The sequence below is a fragment of the Zingiber officinale genome, chromosome 3A (assembly GCF_018446385.1).
Source record: "Zingiber officinale cultivar Zhangliang chromosome 3A, Zo_v1.1, whole genome shotgun sequence".
NCBI lineage: Eukaryota > Viridiplantae > Streptophyta > Magnoliopsida > Zingiberales > Zingiberaceae > Zingiber > Zingiber officinale.
The window spans coordinates 8,923,903-8,939,410 of record NC_055990.1 but is presented as its reverse complement, the minus strand read 5'-3'; the positions used below and the strand labels follow the sequence as shown (position 1 = coordinate 8,939,410).

Genomic DNA, 15,508 nt, shown 5'->3' with positions numbered 1-15,508 from the left:
TGTGGATAACTTTCTTGTTGTTGCAAGGATTGCACTCAATCTATATCTAGCATTGAGATAGATAAGGTATTCTAGAGCACCTCAAAATTAATTCTTGAAGATAACAATTCTTGATTTATTCATTAATTTTCTAACTAAAAGAGTTTAGTCAATCTTATCCCGATTTAATCCGTCAATTAATAACTAACTGTTGCTGAATGTTGTGTGATGCAACGTTGGGTGAGTAAGAATAATATTATATATCACTCTCACTTGCATATTTTGAGAACTTGCAAGATGCATATATACACTAATTATATTTCTTTGTGTAGTTTTCACTGGATTTTGACTATCATCAATGTTGAGAAGGAGATTATTTTTTTGTTGGATCCTCTTAGTCACCGCATTCGTGATCAAGATTGGAAATATGTTGTCAACATGCAAGTTTTTTGGCTTCTTTTCTTACCTTTGTTGAAACATGTATAAGTATTTTGATGTGGCAATACAATTCCCACGGGTTATATGCATGTAGGGCCTTGAAAATGTATAATGCGGAGGCTGGAAGGAAAGGGAAAAAACAACCAACATAGGTAGTTGTCAAGGTATGTTCTTTTGATTAGCAACTGTTTCACTATCCTTGAAGGAGTTATTCCAATATTTCTTTTCTAACATAGGCTCCTCAACAACCGGATGCGGAGCAATGTGGTTTTTATATCATGCGATATATGAAAGATATAATTGAAAATTTTGGAGTTGACCACAAGGATTCACTTCCAGCAATGGTAATAATACAATATTTACCCATGGTGATTTTGATAATTTCTATGCTTTTCCCCTGGTGCTTGCTATGATTTTTTTGATACAAACCGGATGCTATGCTTTTGTTACAATGATTTTTTTGATACAAACCGGATGCTTTGCTTTTGTTACAAACTAGATACTAGTTGGAGACTAAATGATTGCCTAAGAAGAAAGGAATTAGAGATTAGGAGCTGCAGTGAGTAGAGTGGTTGGATAAGCTATCTTAAATGGTAACCTTAGGATTAAAGGATTGATTACATTTTTTGAACCTGCTCAACTTCCTCTAAATATCTAACACATTGATACTCGAATTTAACCTAACCTATTAAGATAAATGGGTAATCAATACTAATCTTAATTTGATTGTTTAAATGTTGGGCTCCTGTTTCATAGCAAAAGGTTCATTTTGTGACTCGAAACTAAGTTTTTTTTTATTGTTTAAGTGTATTTTCTGAATTTTGAGAACCAATTTTATTTTGTACATCTACCATCAAGTATGACCCTACTTTATTAGATGCTATCATGTTTCTTTTTTTGCTTCAATTGACAATCTGGTGGTTCGCAGAATCTGGAGTGTGGACAATCTGTTAAGGTTGTCTTTAATCAGATTTCTATTGTGCTACTAGAGATTCATAAATGAATATTTGTCAATCTAATCAGCTGGTTTGTCTTAAGAATAAGATCAGTAATAGCCAACCAAAGTCTAGTAAAAATGCCCTCAAAAGTAACTAGAGTGGCCGAAAAGAGGGAATTAGAATTGGAGAAAGAGATGGAGATTATTAAGGATATCAATGTATATATTAGTCTCTTTCTCTCTTTCCTAACAACTTAGCTTTTAGGATAAATAGTCAGCCAATCAAATTTGAGAGAAAAAGAGAGGAGAACATTCACTAGTGCAATTGGCGACCATGCACCACTCTTGCTGTCCGCTGTGCTGTAAGGCAGAGTTGACGGATGTAAGTGAGATATGTTAGGATCTTTATGTTCTTGAATTTGGGATCGTTTCCAAGGTTTTTTTAAAGTAAAATTGCTGCTTAGGATCTCAGCGTCCTATCATAATCGATGTTTATGAGTTTTGTGACCTAGTGCCCTATGATTACAGTAATTGGCTAGTTTGCATCAAGAAAATTCCCTGCTCTTGATAAGAAAGAAGACCATTAAATAGCTTCCTGATTATGAATACTTCATTACTTGTAAATTAACCAGATATACACTTTTCAGTTGATCTGTTACAGTAAAAGCCAGTAATAGAAACTACTTAACCATCCAAATCTCCTGTACAGAGATTTAGACCCCCATGTATTTTATAGATTTTGCTCCTTATTGTATTATGTCTATTAGCCATGTGTATACAAAGGGCACAGTTGCATTCTTGCTTATGAGATTTGGAAGATGGCATCAGAGGTAGTACAATAAATAGTATATCTCTTCATTTGCTTGTTAACTATGAACATTTTCTTTGTTCTTCTATGCTTCCTTCACTGGATTTGTTGTGTAGTCATATTTCTTTGTTCAACCATTATCATGCCTAGTAATTTGTTGTATGATGCTGTCGGTTCTTATCAATCTATACACTTGAATTAGAAGGAGCAAATTATCTATGTTATATTCTAAGCAGCATATACTAAGTGTCATATATGAAAGTTTTAGATTCTATGTTATATTCGTTATCTTCCACAGCAGCCTTTAAAAACTCAGTATTCTATTTTATTTGATACATGTACACATTTGTTTTAGTTATTTGACATATGGTGGATTTATGTGTTTTTACAGTTTACAAATCTCAAGTACTCCAGAGTTGAAATTGATGAAGTGCGATTCGAGTGGGCTGAATGCATGCTAGATTACATTTGAGACAGTTGTGCCTTGAAGTGTTAAAAGAATGTTCTACCTTGATTTTGATATCTATTAGCTAACTTTTGATGTAAAAAGAATGTTTGGGTATTTTATGGATATTATTGTAAGAAGATTATTTATATAATTTGTGAATATTTGTGTATTTTATGGATATTATTGAATGAAGAATATTTGTATAATTTATGAATATTTGTGTTTTTTTTTGTTATTGTCGGTTTTTCATTGTTTCGGAAATCAAATTTGTGCTATTAAAAAATATACATATTAAATCGGTTTTCCACCGTTGCAAAACCGGTGTTATTAACTAATATTACATCGGTCATTTACCGCTGCCAAAACTGGTGTTATTAACATACACTATTACATCGGTTTTACACCGTTGATGAAACGGTGTCGTTAAGTGATACTACACCGGTTAATAACTGATTCGAAGACTGGTGTCGTTAAGTGATACTACATCGGTTTTAACCCGATGTCTAAAATGACAGACTTTTAACATCGGCTTCATAGACATCGGTCGAAAATGAAATAGACACCGGTGGAAAACCGATGTCTATGAAGGTTTTTGTTGTAGTGACAGTAGCGTGCTGAATCGATCACTGGATCGATCCAACCCAAGTTCCGCATACAGTAGCATGCTGGATCGATCACTAGATCGATTCAACCATTCCAATCAATCTGTGGATCGATTGAGAGGTCTGATATCAGCCAGACACCCTTAGTTAAGTTCCTTGACCATAAGGGGAGGTAATAATGACATGGATAGTTTAGATTATACCCCTTAGCACCCGTAGAATAAATAAAAGATAATAGTTTAGCAAAATTTTAATTAGTACAACTTCCGCAATTAGATTAATGATGGTTAGGGATAGAGCTTAGCACAGCATAATGTAGCGATCGGCCTCGCAGCCTAGTCAGTAGGAGGTGGGTCGTTACATTCTTGGACGGATGCTTACGCGATCAGTTTTGGGAATTGGACAAAAAGTTGTTAACTGCACCGTTCTAGTTATGCTTTCTAGTGTAGACGGATTTGTACTCTACACAGAGGTATCATACGTGGGGTTTGGTGCAGTTTCGACGTTGCATGAGTGGAGTAGTCTCGTGCCAGTAGTTAGAATTCTCATGAAATGAGAATTTGATTCTTTATTTCCATGGGACATTATGTGTGTTTCCGAGTCACTTCTTATCCAGAAAGAGTTACTGCAGGAAACACCTTGATCTAGATTTGTGGTACATCCGGGTGACACCCGATGTATAGAGATTTGGAGCATTCCTATTGGTGGAATGACACTAAGAAAGACATCGAGGATTTTATAGCTTAATGTCTAGTATGTCAGCTAGTGGAGGTTGAGCATCGAAGATCAGTAGGATTGTTTTAGTAGACTCGTATGTTGGAGTGGAGTTGGGAGTATGTTTCGATGGATTTTGTTGTGGGATTATCCAGGACATGGGGAGGATATGATGGTTTGGGTAATCGTTATTAGGTGATGACTTTGCTCACTAGCTATCGATTTGTATGGCGGATTCTTTGGATTTAGTAGTAGGATAATACTCCAGAGAGATTACCGGACCTCCTGGTACATCTCTGGGTTTTGTATTGGTTGGAGATATGTTTATTATACTTGGGTGGAGTGGCGTATGGGTATGTTTCTTGGTTGTTACCCTTGAATTGGGATCCCTGAGTTGAGTAGTAAATTTGGAGACCAAATTTTTATTAGTGGGGGAGAATATAAGATACCGTAAAATTAAATAATAAATATTATTAAACGAAAAATCTTATTGAAAATTTCTGAATTTTTAGAAAATTTTTGGGATTTTAAACGGAGTCAGTAGGACCCGTTTTGAAGGGTTGGATTCGGGGTACAACAAAGGCTGATTTGGAATACCCAATTAAAGTGTGATTTAATTGAGGAACCGACTTAGGGTTTAATTATTTAAAACTAAGTATATAATCCCTATTTCTTTTCCTTTCTTTTCCAATTCTGTTTCCTTTTTTTTGCACGCGAGCTTTCTTCCTCCCGAGGCTTGCTCGTGTGATTCCTCTCCGGTCGATCGCCGACGCCGACAGAGGATCTTCCCCGACCTTTCTCTTCCTTCTCTCTCTCGGTTCCCACCGCATCTCCGGCTTGATGCCGACGATTCTTGATCGTGCCGGTGCTGTCCACCCCGATCGTCGATGTCAAGCCTCCCTCCTCCCTTTCTCTCACATGTCGCTGCGATTCGTCGACCCTCGAGATGCCGGAGCCATGCCACCCCTCTTCGGATGCTATCGCCGTTCGACCACCCTTGGCTGAGCCTTCGTATCTCAGTGGGCATTGGGCACCCGAGCCCCTATTCGGTTGTGCCCTAGCTCCAAATTTCCGTGGCCATCACATAGCCGGCTGCATAGGTTAGTCTTCGGCCAAGAGAGGGGATAAAGGTGAGCCCTAGCATGGATTGTTCCTTGTTTTATCTTGGATTATCACATTTTCGATCGATCCATAGATGATTGATCTACTGCCTTTCTGTTTCCCCCTTCTGCCTGGCGTCGTCTGCCCTGATGGAACAAGTCCCTCTCTGTACTATACCTTTTGGCAGAGAGCTTGATCTCGCTTCTTCTGCCTGGATTGATTCTCTGGTGAACAAGGAACGGCTCCAACATATTATTGGTGAGGTATAAACATTCGATCTTTGCTCCTTTGTTGATTAAGATTTTAGATCTGGAGTTGGGGTTGTTTCATGTGGCAGCGACCATAGGGATTAAAGGTTTGCTTCCTCTGATCTTGCTGGCAGCTAGGCCTGCTATGCCCTAGTTTGGGATCGGGATGGATACAGAACATCAACACGGCTGGTTGCAATCACTGGATCTCTACTTTGACTATCATCTTGCCCAAGATTCAGTGCTAGTTGTCATTTTCTGGTTCGGATATGAAGCTGCTGGGCATCTTCCAAACATCATTGATTTGGCTAGAAATCAGGATTCAACAGAGGGTAAGTTGGTTGAATTTCGTTGATGAATTGAGATTTGAATCAAATGCGCATATGTTGAGATGTTGATTGTGATTTAGGATATTCATTTGGGAGTTCAGCAACACCGCCTTACCCTAGATACCAATTTCCAGCAGCCAATATCCTCGAATTTGGATTAACCACGACGCATCTGAATTCGGGTAAGTCTTGGAGTGGATTCATTATGGTTATTTGGTGCTTGATTTATGTAGTGGTTGCATGATCTTGTAGTGGCTACGCTGGGTCCAGCAGCAAGTTCGCCGGCTGAATTGATGATGAAGTCTTGGGTTCGGGTAAGTTTGGATAATGGTTTATGCTTGATGTAATGCTACTTGTTTGTATTTGATTGGGAGGTTAATTTAAGTTTATTATGATTGATAATGGAATGGATTGATTCATGGGTGTAGGGTTTTGTGCTTCCTTAGATTTATGAGTGATGTGATATGATGATTTGGTTGATAGTGTTTGATTAAGGATGAATTATGTGAGATGGATTCAAGATGTGTTGATTAATGAGTTTTGTATTGATTAATAGATTATGGATTATGTTTGGATCTAGGAGAAGTGGGATTGAGGATTAATTAGAGGATTGATCAGAGATCAAATTTGAGTGGAGTTATCCAATTGGGATAGAGATTTTATTTAGCTATTTTAATTCTTATGAACTTAGCTAAATAAAATATATATATATTGATTGATGCAGGTCTTTTATATGGGATGATCATCACGATGAGGGATTTATTCTGGACACGACCTACGTATCAATGCGGGTATTTCTTCCTTAGCCTCTATATAGATTTTCTTGTACTTAGTGCATGGTTGTTATCCGATGGGTTAAACTGCTTTATCTTATATCATATTCGTTTGTTGATTTCCTGTTTGAGACTTATGCTTGATCTTTGAGATGTTCTACTTAATCCATGATGCAGTCTCAACTCTTGATATCTACCCTGTTGTGATTACACGTGTAGAGTATGTTTTGTAGGGATTGTCGGGTTGTTGGTATTACCATGCTGATTGGGTACATGAGGTGGACTGTATGTAGGTTGATATGTGTTATAGGAGTCATCATGTTGACTGTACATTTGCATGTCGTATGTACACACGTATTTGTTATGTACTTTTGGGAGGAGTTGTGTTGATTGTAGGTTTGTTTTATATACACGTGTCTGATGTGTTTACTAGAGGATACCTGTTGATTGTACTTATGTTCGGTGTACATGTGTCTGGTGGGATTATTGGAGATTGTTGGTTGATTATACATGTGTAGTGGTGTATATGTGTTTGGTGGGATATATGGAGGTATCGTTATGATTATACTCATGTTGTGGAGTACGTATGTGGATTTGGGGGTTGCATGGATGATGACGGGGTCTGTATCATGATTATATATATATATCATGTTCATCATTCATTGCATCTGATGACCATTGTCTCCCTTGTGGTTGAGAGAGTCATCGGTTTGGTTTAGCGCCGCACACTCGGCCACTCATGGGTAGTGGTGCTGGAGCAGTTGCCGCTCTTCCTGTCGTGCCACCCGGTCACGAGGTTTAGTGAGATCCGGCGTTGTGAGAAGTCAGGGACCCTGATGCTATGTAGTTAGATAACTACTTAGCATTCCGTCTGCCTCAGCTGCTTTGTAGCAGTTTGGAGTATGAGGCTGGTACGGTTGTCACGGACCCAAGCCTCTCGGCCATACTAGGGTCGTGGTGTCTAGAGAGGTGTCGGGGGTGACCATGGAGCATGCATACGTAGTTATTATTCTTGCATTTGATGTGCGGTGCATCTACATTTGCATACATGCCTAGTAGATACTAGTTGCATGTGATTGTCGTTGTTGCACTTGATTGAGATATGGTTGTTGCATTTGGTTGCCATGCTGCATACATGTCATTTATTTTACATGTATATGCAGTTGTGTTTATATTGCACAGGTGTCATGGGTACGTCTGTTGCAGATCGGGTGAGTTTACTGATCATTGAACCATGTGTCGATTCCAGATTGGGTATATATCTATCATTATGTCGGTTGAGGTTTGTACAGTTTGTATGTCAGGATTTATGTCAGCTGTAGTCATTATGCTATATGGGATAGACTGACACTAGTAGTTGAGTTTATTGGCTTTATCAGTATGATCATGTTCTTTATTCCCTACTGAGACTATATACTTTTGATCTCCATGTTTATTTACCATACACTATCTTTTCTATTACCCGCTGAGTTACTTATACTCACCACCACATTTGTACATTTATGTTTTCAGGCAGCTTGTAGATGGTGGATGTGTCGCTTGGAGTATCCTGTCTGCCGGGTTCTACGTCACATCCGAAGACTGTTTTGAGTTTTGTATATGTTTTACTTGTATTCAGTATTTGCTGTATTTGGTGGTGTGATTCTATTTGTGTTGTTGTGGTTATTGTATAAAGCCTAGCCGGCTAGCAGTGTGGTGGTTTGTTTTGTTTGTGTGGGCTTTCCGTTATCGTTTTTCCGCTGTGTTTTTAGTACAGCCGTGTGGGTTGTTTTATATATAATTGCGTGGTTGTGATTGTTTCATTTCAGCCGAGTGGGATGTGATTATAACTGCGTGGTTGTGTATATAAATATTCCAGCCGCATGTGGTTGATGTATTTTGTTTGTATTGATGCTTCAGATTGTCACCGATATAGGGGAGATGTCGGATTTTTGTCTAGCGGGGACTCCTTTGGGGGCGTGACATATATGGACTAAAACAAGCCCCTAGGGCATGGTATGAAAGATTATCTAATTACTTAATATCCAAAGGCTTTAACCAAGGACAAATAGATCCGACTTTATTTGTAAAAACTATAGAAAAAGATATCTTTATAGCCCAAATCTATGTTGACGACATAATTTTTGGTTCAACTAACTCTAAGTTTTTAAAATAATTTGTTAAATTAATGGAAAATGAATTCGAAATGAGTATGGTTGGGGAACTCAACTTCTTCTTAGGCTTACAAATTAAACAAACCAAAGATGGAATTTATATTTATCAAACTAAATATGCTAAAGAGTTAATTAAAAAATTCTGCATGGAAAATTCAAAAATTATAAATACACCAATGGCAACCAACATTAACATTGACTCTGACCCTGAAGGAAAATCAGTAGACCCAAAGTACTATAAGAGTGCCATAGGTATCTTACTTTACCTAACTACAAGTCGACCCGACATATTGTTTGCAGTAGGTATGTGCGCAAGATACCAATCCTGTGCAAAAGAGTCACACCTAACATATGTTAAAAGAATACTTAGGTATATTAAAGGAACTCTAAATGTAGGACTTTAGTACCCAAGAACTTGCACCTTTGACCTTTATGTCTATTCTGATTCAGACTATGCCGAGTGCAAGTTAGATAGAAAAAGTACAAGTGGTAGCTGCAAGATTCTAGGTCAGTGCCTAGTAAGTTGGTCAAGCAGAAAGCAACACTGTGTTGCTCTATCCACTACAGAGGCTGAATACATAGCTCTAGGAGAATGTGCATCTCAACTGTTGTGGATGATGCATACGTTAAAAGACTATCAACTAGAATATAAAAATACAAAAATCATTATTGATAATATCAGCTCAATTAATCTGACAAAAAATCCTATTCACTATTCTAGGACTAAACACATAGAGGTAAAACACCACTTTGTAAGGGATCATGTAGCTAAAGGTGAAATTGCATTCAACCATGTTGAGTCCAAATCAAACCTAGCTGACATCTTTACAAAACCCTTACCTGAACTTGAGTTCAGTGCACTTAGAAGGTAAATAGGAATGTGTTGGGTAGAGTAGGTGTCTCATTTTGTTATCTTGTTTTTTTCAAAATCTAGGAAAAATAGCTTTCAAAATTCCACTTTATTAGATTTTTCAAAAGTTGGACTTAGCCTAAGCTGACCCCCTAGAAATCATGTTCCCCTAGACTTAAGCCAGAGCATCTCACAAACACCTAGGTATACCTTGATTATGGTTGAAAAACATAGAACGGCGTGAGATGCATAGGGTACAACCTGGACTCAAGAATGCTTATATCTATGCATCAATATAAGTATGGGCGTTAAACACGCAATATACATCAATCAAGTCAAGTCTTCCAGCTTTAGTCAAATCTAACTGGACCAAATTGACTTAACTTGACTAACCATGTGAAAGTTGTTGCCCTATAGGCAATCAGCAAGTAGCTAAAGGTTAGACAGTTGGTAAATGACACTTAGTTTTTAGGTTAAGCATGTTTTGATCTTTAGGGCTCTGATACCTCTTAAAGTCAATCTGTTAAACTTGACTCATGCTTGGACTTAAGGACCGACTGACTTCCTAAACCAAATTTTTCAACAAGTACTCCTCTATGTATAGTGTTACTATTAAAATTTTATAATTTCAACCAAGTTTTCCAAGAGTCAATATCATTCTTCTCCTTAACTAAAAGTAAGAAATAAACTATTAAGTGCTTTCAAAATCTTGTTGAATCATATATCTATTTTTGCTTATTTTTTGATATATGGAAAAGGGGGAGAATAGCAAATTCAAAAGTAGCAAATTCAAAATACTTAAATTCAAATACTTCAAACTTAAAATAATGAATATTAAAAGGGGAGCAACAGTTAAGGGGGAGCCTATACATTAAATTCATAGAATTTACCTTAGCAAAATTGCTAAGCTTGTGTTAAATGTGTTAATCTATTCGTTTAAATTCATAGAATTTACCTTAGCAAAATTTCTAAGTTGTGTTAAATGTGTTAATCTATTCATTTGTGATATTTGCTTACTTGACTTTGAATTCGAGTTGCCATAATAAAAAAAGGGGAGATTGTTGGTGCGGGAAGCATCCGATGATCGAACTCGTATTTTGATAATGGAAAAGGATTCAAAGTTAAGGTGTTTTTGTGATCTAACAAGTCTGCTTGAGCATTTCAGGAAAGTCCTAGCTATGGTTAGGCAAAGGGAAAACCCTAGGGGGTGATAATCCTAGGTCATAGGGGGTGGTAACCCTATGCGGAAAGTCTTGGCAAGTCGATGGCTTCAGGCAAAAGTCCTAGGGGTGGTAACCCTAGGTGGAAAGTCCTGGTGTCGCGAACCAGGTGAAAGACTGGACTAGCCGGGAAGCAGATGTCCAGCAGAAAGTCCAGAAGCGTCGAGTGCTGAGCAAAAGTCCAGTCGATCTGGAGGATCGTACTGGCAACAGGTAAATCTCCTGAGTGGAGTAGGTGAGGACACGTTCCCCGTAGAGGGAACAGTAGGCGTCGGGTCGACCTAGGGTTTCCGGACGGAAATCCGAAGTCAGACCCGGAGAGTCTGATGACTATTAATAATATATTGTTATTGTATTTATTATTTTATGTGCTAACTTTGTGCTGTAGGATATTGTTTGGGACTAACATGTCTTATATGTACAAAATAATGAAGTTTTCCCTCAGATGAACAGTGTCCGAGGCGCCTCATTGGAGCTTGGAGGCGCCTCGGGTGCAAGGCTGGAGCTGGCTACGAAGCATCCATGGAGGCGCCTTGAAGGGAGTATAAGGCGCCTTGGAAGGCGCCTTGGGTAGAGTATAAGGCGCCTTAAGCAGATGAACTTCGACCAGTTCAAGCTTGATCCACGCGGAGGACTCGGCAGCATGGAGGTGCCTTGAACAGCCTTCAAGGCGCCTTGAACACCCTTTATAAGGGGGTTTTGACCAGCACTTCAGGACATCAACTTCCAAGCGATTTCTTTGCATCTAGCTGCTAACGACACGATCCAGAAGTGCTACAACAACCTTCTGACGACCTGGAGCTCTATTTTCTTCTTCCTTAGTTGTCGGTATAAAGTTGTTATAATATTTTCATTGTAATTAGTTTGTAATTCTTATCGAGCTTATAGTTGTTGCCCACCGGAAGTGATCAAGGATCGCGGGCCTTCGAGTAGGAGTCGCCTTAGGCTCCGAACGAAGTAAATCCCTTTGTGTCTCTGTGTTCATTTTATTCCGTTGCATTTTATTTACTCCGATAGTTTTGTGATTCCGATAATCGAACGAATTAGCCGCGAGTGCTATTCACCCCCCCTCTAGCGCGTCTCGATCCAACAGAATGCTCAGCAGCATTACCCCTAGGATCACCTTCTGTTGATCAGATACAGGATGATTTGAAGCCACTGCCTCAACTTTTGAAGTATGCTTATTTAGGAGAGAATCAACAGTTACCTGTCATTATAGCTCAGAATTTAGAACCAGATTAAGAAAGAAGATTATTGGAGATTTTGAGACAGCATAGGAGAGCCATTGGATGGACGCTAGCAGATATTCCTGGTATTAGTCCTTCTATTTGTATGCACAAGATTTCTTTGGAGGAGGATGTGAAACCAGTGAGATAGCCCCAGAGGAGACTTAACCCACTGATGCTTGATGTAGTGAAGAAAGAGGTGACTAGACTTCTCCAGGTAGGTATCATTTACCCTATTTCTGATAGTAAGTGGGCAAGTCCCATCCATGTAGTCCCAAAGAAATCAGGAGTGACAGTAGTGGCTAATGAAGAGAATGAGTTGGTGCCCATCAGAGTGAAGAATTCATGGAGAGTTTGTATAGACTACAGGAAGTTGAACCAGGCAAGCAGAAAGGACCACTACCCTTTTCCTTTTATTGATCAGATGTTGGAGAGACTGGCGAGTAAGTCACATTATTACTTCCTTAACGGTTACACAAGATATTTTCAGATTTGCATCGCCCTAGAGGATCAGGAGAAGACTACTTTCACTTGTCCTTTCGGTACATTCGCCTATAGACGCATGTCATTTGGACTCTGCAACGCTCCAGGAACCTTTCAACGATGCATGGTGAGTATTTTTGGAGATTTATTAAAGCATTGCATAGAGGTTTTTATGGATGATTTTTCTGTATATGGTTCATCTTTTGATGCATGTCTGGAAAATTTGTCTAGGATTTTAGATAGAAGCATTGAGACAGACTTAGTACTTAATTTTGAAAAATGTCATTTTATGGTTGAGCATGGTATTGTTTTTGTTGGAACCCCAAAGTTGTTTTGGTCTGATCAACAAGTTAAGTTAGGCAATGCGTTGTTTCTAACCTTGTGTCTAAGTATGCAGGAGCTTAGGAACACAAGTACTCGAGCGGAAGATGCAGCTAGCGAGAAGGATGGCACGCGGTGCGTCCGAGGGACGAGGCGCTACGGAAGAGTACACAGGCGGACGAGAAGGAAGCGTGCGGTGGTTCCGAGGGACGAAAGCCAGAGCGGAAGATTGCTTGGGGAGCAAGAGACGCAGCTAGCGAGAAGGTCGACGACCGAGGGACGAAGACTGCGGATGAGTACGCTGGTGGACAAGAAGGAAGCACACGACGATTCCGAGGGACGAGAAGCGGGAGGGAAGCCTGCTCGAGAAGACCAAAAGTTGGGTTCGGGTGAGCCCTTTTCCGGATTGCCGAGATCACCCAAGCGAGCGGATTCGGAGCAGAAGACTCGGACCAAAGACGAGCTGAACCGGAGCAAAGAGCCTGGACCAGAAGTCAACCAGAGTTACCATTCCAGACGCCCGAAGGTCCAACTTTGACCAGATCAAGTATTTCACTCAGTTGATCGTTGGGGGATAAAGTTTATCCCCCCAGGGCACCCGGAACCCTTCCAGGCACCCCGACCAAGGCTATAAATATAGCCTTGGTCCATAAACTTTCAATGAACTCTAAATTGTAATTCCAACGCTTGTAAGCTTTAGTCTAGAGTTGAGCTTCTGTTTTCTATGCTTCAACACTGTACGAGGCTTCTCCGCCTAAAGGAGTTTTTAGTGAGCTTAATCTTCCTTGGATTAACAACCACATCGGTTGTAACCAAGTAAATCCTTGTGCCTTGCTTTTTCTTTATGCTTTTAATTTACTGGTTTACTTTATATATGCAAGTGTTAGCTTAAAGAGTTCGAGGAGGGTTGTTTCCTTTTGATTTTTGCAGGGTTATCCAACAACCCCCTCCTATCCAGCCGTAACGGTCCTATAGTTTTAGGATGCATAGTCTCTAGGAGAGGAATTGAGGTAGATCCTCCTAAAGTTAGTGTTATATCTTCTTTACCTTACTCCGTATGCGTGCGGGATGTTCGAGCTTTTCTTGGTCATGCAAGATTCTACAGGAGATTTATTAGGGACTTCAGTAGGATTGCACTTCCACTTTCTCAACTTCTTCAGAAAGATGTGGAGTTTCAGTTTGATCAGAGGTGTAAGGAAGCTTTTTAGAGATTGAAGGAGGCTTTGATTTATGCACCTATCATCAGGCCACTGGATTGGACATTACCATTTGAGCTTATGTGTGATGCTTCGAACTTTGCCATTAGGGCAGTACTGGCGCAGAGGGTAGAAGGAGCACCACATGTGATCTGCTATGCATCAAAGACTTTAGATTCGGCTCAAGCAAATTACACCGTGACAGAAAAGGAGCTTCTTTCCATTGTTTTTGCTTTAGATAAATTCCGTTCATATTTACTTTGATCTCACGTGGTTATATTTTCTGATCATGCAGCTTTGAAGTTTCTCCACAAGAAGCCTGATGCTAAGCCTAGATTAATTAGATGGATGCTTCTACTTCAGGAGTTTGATTTGGAGATTCGTGATAGGAGTGGGAAGGAGAACTTGGTTGCAGACCATTTGAGCAGAATTGAAGGGGACTTGGATCACATAGCTATTGATGATGACTTTAGAGATGAGCAGCTTTTTAGGGTGCATGGTGAGTCTCCATGGTATGCAGATCTGGTTAACTTCTTAGTAGGTAAAGCTTTTCCTACATAATTTTCAAAAGCTCAAAAGGACAAATTGAAAAGTGATGCAAAATATTATGTGTGGGATGATCCTTATCTATGGAAATTTTGTAGTGATTAGATTATTAGGGGATGCATACCTGATTTTGAGTTTTAGTCTGTACTTACATTTTGTCATGCATCTGAGTGCGGGGGACAATTTGGACCCCAGAGGACAGCCAGGAAAGTTCTAGAGTGCGGATTTTATTGGCCTACCCTTTCTCGTGATGCTTATGTATTTTGTAGATCATGTGATAGGTGTCAACGAACTGGGAACATAGGACCAAGGAATGAAATGTCTCAACATTACATGTTATTTTGTGAAATCTTTGATGTATGTGTTAGAGTGTATACTAAAAGCCTAAGATTTTTTGTAAACATTTATTTTGAATAGAGAATCACATTTGGTCAAATTATCTACATTTATTTGTTAAGTGTAGTTATTCAATTAATTTATATTGTAGATAACATAGTGTGTGGTGTCACACATAGAAGATTATGTTATCAGCACCTTATAAATTATAAATAGTTGCTCACGACCAAGATGGAAAGGAACAAACCATTGGAAAGTCGTAGTATAATTAGGTATTAGTTTATCTTGGCTATATAATTACACTAGTACACTTAAAGTGTATTGATTAAGACCATTTAAGGTAAGTTCTTTTTCTACTGACTAAATAAAAGAACAAGACCTTAGTTATTATGGATGTGTGTGCTCTTAATCCTAATATAATAACAAGCACATATATTTAGTATATATTTCTTTGACTTATTACTGGGTGAGATTTAGTTCGATGAATCAAGAAGCCCGATAAGTTGGGAAATAATATTACTTATAGTGTGTGTTGTTGATTATAGAAGGAAATTGTGTCCTAGTGATCTAGGTTGATAATGTCCCCAAGAGGAGCTCATAAGGATTGTCATGTTAAACCCTGCAGGTGGACTTAGTCCAACATGACGATAAGGTTGAGTGGTATTACTCTTGGAATTAGATATTAATTAAATGAGTTGTTAGTAACTCATTTGAATTAATGGACATCTGATATCTTAAACACAGGGAGACTAACACACTCATAATAAGCAGGAGCCCAAAATGTAATTTGGGATTGATGC

General features: G+C 39.0%; 1 long non-coding RNA gene across 2 annotated transcripts; it reads left to right on the top strand.

Annotated features, from left to right (window-relative positions):
* Window positions 1-4,619: 4,619 nt before the first annotated feature.
* On the top strand, window positions 4,620-8,087 carry LOC122051148. Of its 2 annotated transcripts, XR_006131351.1 has the most exons (7): window positions 4,620-5,056; window positions 5,122-5,290; window positions 5,410-5,607; window positions 5,685-5,786; window positions 5,857-5,918; window positions 6,329-6,395; window positions 7,890-8,087. It is a non-coding gene; the product is annotated as an uncharacterized LOC122051148 (long non-coding RNA). The 2 variants fall into 2 exon arrangements; XR_006131350.1 differs by having other exon boundaries at window positions 4,620-5,290.
* The last annotated feature ends 7,421 nt before the right edge of the window (window positions 8,088-15,508 follow it).